This window comes from Mus caroli, unplaced genomic scaffold (assembly GCF_978045245.1).
Source record: "Mus caroli unplaced genomic scaffold, Mus_caroli_1 scaffold_5, whole genome shotgun sequence".
Taxonomy (NCBI): Eukaryota; Metazoa; Chordata; class Mammalia; order Rodentia; family Muridae; genus Mus; species Mus caroli.
In genome coordinates, this window is record NW_028227260.1 from 53,965,377 (window position 1) to 53,977,564 (window position 12,188).

Here is a 12,188-nt window from a genome sequence, read left to right on the forward strand (position 1 = left end):
AATGACCTTTGCCCAAATTTCTTGTTTATGGTGATTATCACAGTAGGATTCATGCTAAAGTTACCAGAAATTTATTACCAGGTAAGTATTTAAGCTTGATTTCCAAGAGCCCTAACTTTATAGTATTGTTGTATGGTAGGAGACTTGTGGACAAAGAAAAGAAACATGACATTGAGTGTAAAACTAACTTTTATTCACCTGATGTAATTGTCATCTCTGAACAACCACAAATGATATTGCTTACTGATATATAAGCTTACCCTTTCTACCTTTTTTCTGAACTCTGGATGAATGGCTCAACTCAGCTGTTCTGGGTCAAACTCTTCTCCAAGCTGACTGATTCAATCTGACTTCTCTTATTGTCTCACTGAATGTCCTACTTGGCCAGAAAGTAACTCTGATGATTTGTTCTGATCCTCTGTCTTCTTCTTCTTTGCTTTATTTATTTATTTATTTATTTATTTATTTATTTATTTATTATATGTGAGTACATTATAGCTGTCTTCAGACACACCAGAAGAAGTCATGGGATCCCATTACAGGTGGTTATGAGCCACCATGCAGTTGCTGTGAATTGAACTCAGGACCTCTGGAAGAGTTGTCAATGACCTTAACCACTGAGCCATCTCCCCAGCCCTTCTGGCTTCTTTTTTTTCTCTCCTTTTAACTACATCTGCTGACCTGCACTCAACAGCATGAACTCAAGAACAAACTCAACTCCATTATACTGCACTCATTTCACTGACTCCCAACCGACTGACCCTCTCTCCCAGCACTGACCTTAAACAGCTTCTCTTTCCTGTCTATTGTTAGAGTTGGGCTTATCCGTTCTGACTCATTCTTTCAGATATTTCTCTGATTCCTCATTTTGTGTGCCACACAGTTAGATGCCACTTCAAATATGGCTGCTTCCTTCTACAAAGTAATTTTGTCTTCATTGTTTGGGATTAAAGGTATACACTAAGGGTATGTCTGTATTCTAGCCAGCCAGATTAAAGGTCTGCATTCCAGCTAGATCACACAAATCCAAGTTTTTGGATGTAATTCCTTACCAGAGCAGTCATGTTGCTGGATTAAAGTTCCTCTAAAATTGTGTCCTCCAATAAGAGTAAAACCAAGTAGGCCTACTAAAAACTTGGACAGAATAACTGTCCCCAAAAAAACTTTCCTCTGGATGTATTAGAAATAAGTGCAAAGAGATCCCAAATGTAGATAAGTCCAGTAGGTCTCTGGATATTTCCACTCTTAACATTTGAGAGTGTGCTCTAATTTACTACATAATAACTGTAGCATATCATTTACACTATGCTTTGTGAATCTCATCTAAATTCTCTTGACTAGATCAAAAGTCTTGGGATTTGAAGGGTGTTAAAACGGAAAGCCTGGTGACAATGCAATATCACACCACTAGGAATTTAATAGTATGAATGATATGGCTATCATATATAAGTTACATACATAACTATATACAAGTTCTAAAACATTTGCTCTCAATAAAATATTTCATTGAACTTAATGCAATATATTGAGTTGAGTTTTGTTTTATTTTGTTTTGTTTCCTTTAATTCTTCTCTCTCCTTTCTAAGTGTCAGTATTTCCATGAAGGTTCTCAAGAAATGTGCAGTGGGATTCTAAAACATTGAAAGCCTGAAGTAAAACACACTATTACAAGTAAACACAGCTGAGAAATCCTGGGAATAATAGTTTTCAGTTTTGATCGTTTTCTCCACTGTAGTTAAGAAAAACTTACAAGTATCGATTTTTTAAAGGATTGTCACCTTCTGGGTAAATATGACAAAAGAAGCATGGTCTTGGTGTATTATAAAAGATACATTTAAGAAAAAAAATTGAATTCTCCATAAATAACAATATCATAATTTGTTCATATCTTAATTTGGATTGCATGTATCCTGAATATTAATCCATTAAAAGTTTCTGTTTAAATTTTATTTGAGAAATAGCCTGAAATAATACATACATTAAGCCATTATGTGCTGAAAGCATCTCTAACAAATAAATATCACAGTAACACTATGCCCTTCAGGAATATTCTATAGGCAAAGTCACAGTAAGTGAATGTTCATTTAGCTACAGCAGGTGAGGGATCTATATTGTGACTAATAAAGCAGAAAATGTGATTGGAGTTAATGCAAGTTATTAGTGAGCATATTACATGTATAAATGACTGAAGACATCTTTCATCATTTGGTGCTCTATGATTTGAAGAGTTTTTCTCTAAAAATGAGATATGTTGGCAAAGATGTGGAGAAAGAAGAACACTCCTAAATTGCTGGTGGAATTGCAAACTGGTGCAACCACTCTGGAAATCAATCTGGAGATTCCTCTGAAAATTGGAAATAGATCTACCCGAAGACCCAGATATACCCCAAAGATGCCCCACATGCCACAGAGGCACGTGTTCATAGTAGCCTTATTTGTGATAGCCAGAAGCTGGAAACAACCCAGATGTCCCTCAACAGAAGAATGGATACAGAAAATGTGATTCATTTACACAATGGAGTATTACTCGTTTATTAAGAAGGAAAACATCGGCCTGGTGAGATGGCTCAGCGGGTAAAAGCACTGACTGCTCTTCCGAAGGTCATGAGTTCAAATCCCAGTAACCACATGGTGGCTCACAACCACCCTGGTTGACGCCCTCTTCTGGTGTGTCTGAAGACAGCTTCAGTGTACTTATGTATAATAAACAAATAAAATCAGAACTCAAAGGGAGGGACCTTAGATGAAATGCCCAACAGTAGGGAGAGGGAACTTGTAGTGCCCACTTCCAGCAGGAAGACAGCGAGGGTATCCAGTGATGGAGGGAGTCAAAACTCTAACCCATAATTGTTTCTCTCTGAAACAAGCCTGTCTGGAGAGAAGCCTGAGGAAAAGAAGATCGAGCTCAAAAGGAGGTCCCAAGGCCTGATACTATTACTGAGGATATGGAGTGCTCACAAAAAGGGACCTATCTAAGCAGCTAAAAGAGTCAGATGCAGATATTTATTATACCCAAGCAATGGAGGAAAACTGCTAACACCTGTGGTTGAATTAAGAAAAAGCTGGAAGAAGCTAAGAAGAGCAATGCTATTAGTTGGGCCAGCGGTCACAATTAACGAGGACCCCTAAGATCTCTCAAGCAGCATACACCAGATGATATGAGGCCCCCAACACATACACAGCAGAGGACTGCAGGGTCTCGGTTCAGTCAGAGAAGATGCACCTAACCCTCATGGACTGGAGGCCCCAGGGAGTTTAGAGGTCTGGTTGTGTAGGAGGTAGGGGATGGGACATCCCCAGGGGATGTGGAAGGGGGGTTGAATAAAATCTGGAGCAAAATAAATACATAAATAAATAAAAGCGAAAAAAATGAGATGTTTCTCTTTGGAGGTGCCCACACTCTTGAGATAGGAGGAAGTCTTCACAACAGACAAAATGAGCACTGTACAGGTGGACAGAAATAGGTACTAGCTTCTAGGGGACAGGAAAAGTATCTGGGTAAAAGACAGGGAGAGAGGGAGAGAGGGAGAGAGGGAGAGAGGGAGAGAGGGAGAGAGGGAGAGAGGGAGAGAGGGAGAGAGGGAGAGAGGGAGAGAGGGAGAGAGGGAGAGAGGGAGAGAGGGAGAGAGGGAGAGAGGGAGAGAGGGAGAGCAATTCTGGTCCTTACAATCTTTACATCCCATCTTCTACATAGATTTCCTGAACCTTGAGGAAAGGACTGTAATCAAACAATTTACATTGTCCAATCGTGGTCCTCTGTGTTAATTACCTTTTACTCCAAGGAGAGATTTCTCTGACAAAGATTGAGCATCATATTTAACTATGTGAATAACAATATATTAAAAGGAGTTAGTTTTTTGCTCTATTTATTTAGCAGACTAGTAGGATAAAAACCATTTTCTTCAGTGAAGTGACACTGGATATATCAGAAGTAGTTCGCCAATGCAAATTAAACATAACATTCTATGTTTTGTTGTGCTATTGGTTTTTCTTTATTTTTTTAATGAAAGAACAAGAACTTGTGTAGGTAAGGAGAGAAGCAAGGATCTGAGAGGATTTTGGAAAGGGTAAATACTATCAAAATGTACTGTATGAGAATTTAAATATAAAATAAATTATAAATAAAAGAAATTTGTCTTGTCAGGTAGTGGTGGCACACCCCTTTAATCCCAGCACTTGGGAGGCAGAGGCATGCAGATTTTTGAGTTTGAGGCCATCCTGGTCTATAGACTGAGTTCCAGGACAGCCAGGGCTACACAAAGAAACCCTCTCTGTAAAACAAACAGAAAGAAAGAAAGAAAGAAAGAAAGAAAGAAAGAAAGAAAGAAAGAAAGAAAGAAGGAAGGAAGGAAGGAAGGAAGGAAGGAAGGAAGGAAGGAAGGAAGGAAGGAAGGAAGGAAGGAAGGAAGGAAGGAAGGAAAAGATGTCTCATGTTGGAATTTTACAATTGTTTTTAACAATATATTTTTTCTTTTTTTTTCCCAAGATAGGGATTCTCTGTATAGCCCTGGCTGTCCTCGGACTTGTTCTATAGACCAGGTTAGCCTCAAACTCAAGAGATCTATCTGCTTCTGCTTTTGCTTCTGCCTCTGTTTCCCAGGTTCTGGGATTTACACTGTGCTTCAACTTCACAGACTTTTTATTCCTTTTTTTTTCATAAATGTACTTTTTTGAATCAGATAATGGCACCATTTCCTATTTGGTTTCTAAACGCTTACAGAGTGAACACATAACATACTTGGTACAGTGAATCTTCTTTCCCCATAATTTTTGTAAAGGATGCAGTATCTTTCATTCATAATGTATCTTATGATAAAAGATAAATAGAGCAATTTAGAAAATAAGATCTTAGAAAGGGAAAAAAGCCTAGATGAGCAGAGATGATGACAAATTATCTATCATGTGTTTCTTTGCATAAGAAAAGGAAACAATGCTGGAGAAAGGACAGTATATTATCACCTCTGAGAAACAGAAGACACATTTTTAATAGTATATATTCCAAATGAGATTCCACATAGCATGTATGATTTTCTCATTGTAGTTTTCTTTCTTATTTCCAGCAGACTTCAGCTTATAATTTGAATTTGAAATGACCCTACTCTACCATTTTACCTTTGTATGTGGGTAACTGCTAACAGTGACTATCAACCTCTTCATCACAGTACCATGCATTTAATGAAACTTTATATTTCAAGAGCAAAATCCATTCTTTGAAACATCAAAATCCTAATGTAACCTGACTTTCCGGAGTATAATGAAGTCATGTGCTGACCTATAGTGGTATAAACTGATTAAACATGACACAGTTTCATAACAAAGACTAATCATCTTACATTAGTAATTCCTGATCTATCATCTAAGGATCATCCAATGCCTTGCCAAAGAACACTTTTATATTTATTACATGATATGATTTGCCTCGAGGTTGTGGTGTCTCTAGCTCCTTAGTTATATTGTAATTGTAATATAGATATAATAAGGGGTCTTTTCAAATAATGGAAAGTAGGCACATTCCTTATATCCAATATGAACTTGTAGAGACTATATAAAACTCTGATTTACTTTTTATAGTCCATTTGCATGTATTGTGCAACTTTCTTGTATAGCCTTAGTGAAAATTAATCTCAGGAAGTGCAGTTTGAAACAATATACTGAGTTATTTAATTCATTGAAAATATGATTCATTCTGCACTTCCCAGTATAATCTTATTTTTTACTCAGGCTAACTGTCATTCCCGAGTTCTTATTTTCTAAATTGCTCTATTCATCTTTTGTAAAGATGTACTTCATTTTGTATTTCATTCATCATGTGTTTTCTTAAAAAAAAAAAAAAACTGTGTTAATTATTGCATTGTTGTTTGTTTTAAGCTTTTCTTACCACAATGCAAGTTTTATAATATGGCATATCCTAATAAAGAGTATAAGTAATCTACCAACACTCATCACATTAAAAGAGAAGAATCAGGTCTTAGGATCTGTTTTTCTCACTGATTTATCTATCCATTCACCATCCTAATCACAGTACCACACTCCTCTAAAGTTCTTCCCTCACATAGACCTTTCATCTTCCCACTCCTTCTCCTCTGTTAGCGGGCAGCTCTGTTAGGTACCAATCCCTGGTACATAAAGCCACTGCAGGACCAGACACACCCTCTCCCACTAAGGCCAGACAAAGGCCTTAGAATCTTTAACTATTAATCATAGCACTATTCTTATCAGAGCTGCTCATTTTATTGACTTAACCAAGGTTTCATTATCTCCTTCCACTAAATTGTTATGTTGCTATAGCACAACATGTTCTGAAGCTACTGACCCTAGTTAAATTCTGAATAAAGATTTATGAGATAAGTGCAACATAATATGTAAAAGGAAAATATTTATGTTAGTGGCAGCTTTAAAGCAGTTATGAAGACAATTAACCAAAAGGTTGTTAGCCAATGTTTAGGAGACATTAACATATATTTTCTTTCTTAGTGCCCAATATATTACTGAATATTTATATGAACATTAAAATTCTATCTTATTATGAAGGGAAATGCAAATAAGGTATATTAATGACAAACTTATTGGGTATAAATTATAAAGCCTTACATACTCTCCAAATACACTTTTAACTTAGGAAAATGTTGGCAGTTAAAAAATATACCTTTAACAATCTGGATGTAAATATGTAAGAATTAAAATCCTAAAACATAATCTTCAGTGTATATTAATCTATTATTATAATTATACACCAATTTAAAAAAAAAAAAAACAACTTTTCTCTTGTCCCAGTAACATAAACTAAGCAAGGAAATAACCCAGACCAAAAAAAAAATTGATTGGGTAAATCAGTGTTAAAGCGGCTTTTATGTAACATAAAATTGAAACTCGTCAGTCATATTTTTTTGACAGCAATTTCTTGGAAATGTCATAAGAAAGACATGCTCTGCAAGAATATTATGAATCATTGGCTCTGTTCCTAATTATATGGGAAATAAACTGTTCAATAATCAAAATAGCAGTTGCCAAATGATGAGAGATTAAAACTAACATACATGTATTTTTTAGGCACTGGAAATATGAAGGCACTATAAAATGTAACAGAAATAATATGAAACATTAAGAAAAATGTCTTAAACTTCAAAGCTTATTACAGCACAGAGTCAAGACATAATTAAAGGAAGATCCTACTAAAGCATGACTAATTACAAATTTCAGGCAATTTATAAATCAAGGGATAAATATAGATACCCATTACCTCAAGCACATACACCACATGCTTCATTTTATTTTTCACATGGCACTACTTAATCTAGTCTCTAAGGGACTTTCTAAGATGCATGAATAAGCAAATACATAGTTCTTTCAACTGAGAAATCATGGGAAATATGTGCTGTTTTCTACTTTCAGATCCCAAGCAATATTAAATTTTAACATAATAGGAAACTAATTTCCATTTTTAGGCCATGAAATTTTTAATGTCAAGGTTTAGTTTCTATTTTTGTGTGTCTGTATGTGGTATGGTGGTGGTATGTGTGCTGTATATGTGTATAGTGTTTGCACATAAGTGTGCATGTCCCTATGCCCATACATTTCTAGGTCAGAGTAGGATTTCAGGTGTCTTCCTTTACTACACTCAACATTACAGCTCTAAGCAGTGTCTCTCACTGTATTGGAAGCTCTCCACTGTGGTTATTCAAGCTGTTCAGCAAGCTCTACGAATCTGCCTATCTCCATCTCCCAATGCAAAAGTAGTTCAGAGCCATATCCAGCCTTTAAAATAGGTACTGGAGATTTGAGCTCAGTCTCTCAGGTTTGCAGAGCAAGCACTGTTATCTCAGTACCTGGTTTTGATTCAGGAGCTTTATTATTTTATTTTAATGAATACAAATTTGTAGGTCTGACAAAAGAAGAATATTTATACGTTTAAGTATTTCAATAAAAGGTTTATTTCTGCCAACATGTATTTTTGCCAACATAGGCAAATGATGATCATTCATAGCACTGCAAAAGTATATGCTCCACAAATATGAAACAAACCTGATGATTCTTCTATGTCTTGTGTATATAGTATTTTTTAAAGATTTACTTATTTATTTTATGTATATGAGTACACTGTATCTGTACAGAGGGTTGTGAGCCGTCATGTGGTTGTTGGGAATTAAATTTAGGACCTCTGCTCACTCCAGTCCAAAGATTTATTTATTATTATAAATAAGTACAGTGTATCTGTCTTCAGATGTGCCAGAAGAGGGTGTCAGATCTCATTATGGGTAGTTGTGAGCCACCACCATGTGGTTGTTGGTAATTGAACTCAGGGACTTCGGAAGAGCAATCAGTGCTTTTAACCACTGAGCCATCTCACCAGCCCCTATAGTATTTTTAATTAGCTAATTTTTCAGTAGTTTCAAATAGTAATAATTGCTGACAAAAATACTGCAATACAAAAGAGAGTTAAAAAGTAATTTTTGTTTTGGATGGTTTAATGAAATTTGCTATATTTTATAGAGGATTTTTAATCTAGCAACATGGCTACTATGGCAAGGGATAACATCAAAAATATGCCTGTGTGATCTGGTTGCAAAATAAACATGTCCTTAGTATTCACCTTTAATCTCTGTGGTAGGAATGCAGACATACCTTTAGTATACACCTTTAATTCCAAACAATGTCATCTAATTAAGGGGCAGACAAGTGACAAATCAGGAAAAGATTTGACAGAGTAATTCTGAGATAGGATACTCCTCTCATAAGAACATTCAGGAAAGAGAGGTCACTGAAAAGAGCCAGAACAAGATTCGAAGGTCAGTTGAGAGTCAGCACAGTCAGTTCGGTTGAGTGCAGTTGAGTTCTGTTCAGTCAGTTCCCTTCAGTTTGAGCAGTCAAACTGGACTAGTCCAGTCAGTCCAGTCAGTGCAGGTCATTTTGTGGAACTCAGAGGCAGACTTTCCAAGCAGAGCAATTCCATTAGAAGCTGAGAGAAGCCAGTTTGAATCAGTCTGCTTGGCGAGGACAACAGAGTTATACCAGCCTGTCACCATTTAGAAAGAGCTAGAAATCTTGGGTACAGCTCTCATCTTATCTCTTCATCTGAGCAAATAAAAGTCACTTTTATAATATTTGACCAGATTTAACAAATATTGATAAGTGAAATGTTACAAGAAGGTATCCTTGTAGTTATGAGGGATATAGCCTGCTTGTGATAGGAAAAGATGTGGAGCGTGAAAGAAGCTCTTTGTTAATGACTAACGAACAGATGAAGTCCTTAGTGAATGTGTAATAAATGTTGACATAATAATACACTTGTCAAGGGGAGGACCCAAGGCCTGAAACTATTACTGAGGCTATGGAGAACTCACAAAAAGAGGCCTATCATTACTGTCTTCAGAAAGACATAACAAGCAGCTCAAAGAGCCAGATGCAGATATTTGCACCCAACCAATGGACAGAAGAAGCTGACCCCTGTGGTTGAATTAGGGAAGGCTGAAAGAAGCTGAGAAGGGTGACTCTGTAGGAGGACCAGCAGTCTCAATTAATCTGGACCCCTGAGACCTCTCAAATACTTGACCACCAACCAGGCAGCATACACCAGCTGATATGAGGTCCCCAACACATATACAGCAGAGGACTTCTGGGTCTGGGTTCAGTCAGAGATGATACACCTAACCCTCAAGAGACTGGAGACCCCAGGGAGTTTAGAGGTCTGGTTGGGTAGGGAGTGGAGGGGTGGGGACATCCTCATGGAGACAGGGGGAAAGGGATGGGGGAAGTTATGGGATGTGGAACAGTCAGAGGGTGGACCAGGAGTGGGTAAAGTTTGGACTGCTAAAAAATATTAAAGAATAAAATTTTAAAAAATATCCTTGTCAAAGACTATAATACCTCAGACCCATAAGTATGTCACAGCCTTCCCCAGGTCATACTCAGAAGAACAGCAGAGCCTCCCCATCGTCCAGGTATGAACATTTATGAATGCCTGACATGGAAGCTATCAACCACAGATTCCTTTCCTCAGTTGACAGCAACCAAAAATTTCTCCCCTATTGAGACCTCCTACTGAGATTGGTTCAACTTTCTTATTATTCATCTGTATATAGTAAAGCTCTCTCCACGATTCAGATGTGTAAAATAAATTAGTTAAGTTTTCAAACATGTGCAGGTGTCTCCACCAGCACTTATGGCCAAAACGATCCCAGATTTTCTGTACATGTGTCTATATGTCTGACCTTTCAGTTGCCTGAATCAATTCAATTTCTAAGATGTACAAGTTACAGCAAGATATAGACCTGGGCCAGGCAGTGGTGGTGCACACCTTTAATCCCAGCACTTGGGAGGTAGAGGCAGGCAGATTTCGGAGTTCGAGGCCAGCCTGGTCTACAGAGTGAGTTCCAGGACAGGCAGGACTACACAGAGAAACCCTGTCTCGAAAAAAATAGAGAGAGAGAAAGAGAAAAAAAAATATAGAGAGAGAATGAGACCTGGAAGAATTCTAAAGGACACAAGACACAGCACAGGCACACACACAGACACAGACACACACACACACATATGCACATATGCTCACATGCATTTTGACATGGTTTTGCTAAGTAACTTAAATTAATGACATTAAAATATATAGTTGAATTAATGAACCATGCAAGTTTCCTAAAACTTAATTCATATGAAAATAGATTTTATTGAAATTATTCACATTACCTGTAAATATGATGTTGCATGAAAATGGGAATTTTCAAATATGATTATGTTAGGTATGTGGAGATTTCTCTCTCTCTCTCTCTCTCTATATATATATATATATATATATATATATATATATATATCTTTCTTTCTTAATTTTTTTTTTGTCGTTTTTTTCTGAGACAGGGTTTCTCTGTGTAGGCCTGGCTGTTCTGGAACTCACTTTATATACCAGGCTAGGCTCGAACTCAGAAATCGGCCTGCCTCTGCCTCCCAAGTGCTGGGATTAAAGGTATGTGCCACCACTGGCTGGCTTGGAGATGTCTTTAAATGAAGGAAGTAGAGAGTGAGAAAGAGGAGAAAATGTAAAAATAGCATTGTAAAATATAATGGTATTGCTAGTTGTAACAATGGAGGTCTTCTATATGAGAAAAAAAAAAAGACTGAGTCCTCAGAAACAAAAAAATGAGTTAGTTACTGATTTTAGATCTATGAATCCCATTTTAAATATCAATTCTCCTCAAATGTATCAAAACTGTTATATTATTTATAACCTACTAAATTTATACAATTTATTATTTTAGCTAAAGATGAGGAACACAGTGTGATAGAAACCTTCCCACATTGCATTATATTGTTTAAGTGTATTGCCTTGGGTAAATATTTGAATCTCCCCCTTGCTCTTCCTTTTTGAAACATCTTACTATTTTTGAAAATGTTATTTATTTTGTGTGCATGAATGATTATATGTGTATGTATATACATATATACGCCTCTGTGTGAGTGTGTGTGTAACATGTGGAGATATATAGGGATCAATTGGATTCTATCTTTCTATCCTATAAGTTGTGGGCAAACACAAATCATCAGGCTTGATGAGGAAGAGCTTAATCTGATGAAATACTTCACTAGTCCCATGTTGTTGTTTTTCTTTACAAGTTTATCTTATAAAATAAGTAAATAAATAAATGCTTATAAATAGTTTCTTATTTTTTTAGAAAACAGGCAAGTAAAACAAACAAACAAACAAACAAACAAACAACCCAGAATTTAAAACAAACAAACAAAAACTAAAAAGCACAAGAAACACACACACCCCACATAAAAACACAAATTAGGAAACCATAACAAGAGAAAGACCAGTAAGACAAAGAAAAAGGAAAAAGCCTGAACAGAGCAATATGACACACACAAACATGCACATAAAAAAATCTACAAATACATCTTTGTGTTTGTTTTGTGTTGCTCACTACTGCTAAGCCTGGGTTATGCCCTTAAGTGTGGTTTTTCACTACTGCTAAGCCTGGGTTATGCCCTTAAGTGTGGTTTTTATACCAAATGAGACTCCATTGCAGTGCTTTCCTTTGCAAGCACATGCGAATTGCATATTCTTTCTTACTTAGGGATTGGAGGTAGTGTCAACTTCTTCCTCTCAGCCCTGGGACACTGTTGTAATTGAAACTCTGAGGCTTTGTACATGTGATAGTGTATCAGTCTTGCTGTGCCTGGGAGGCAGTTTCCCCAAA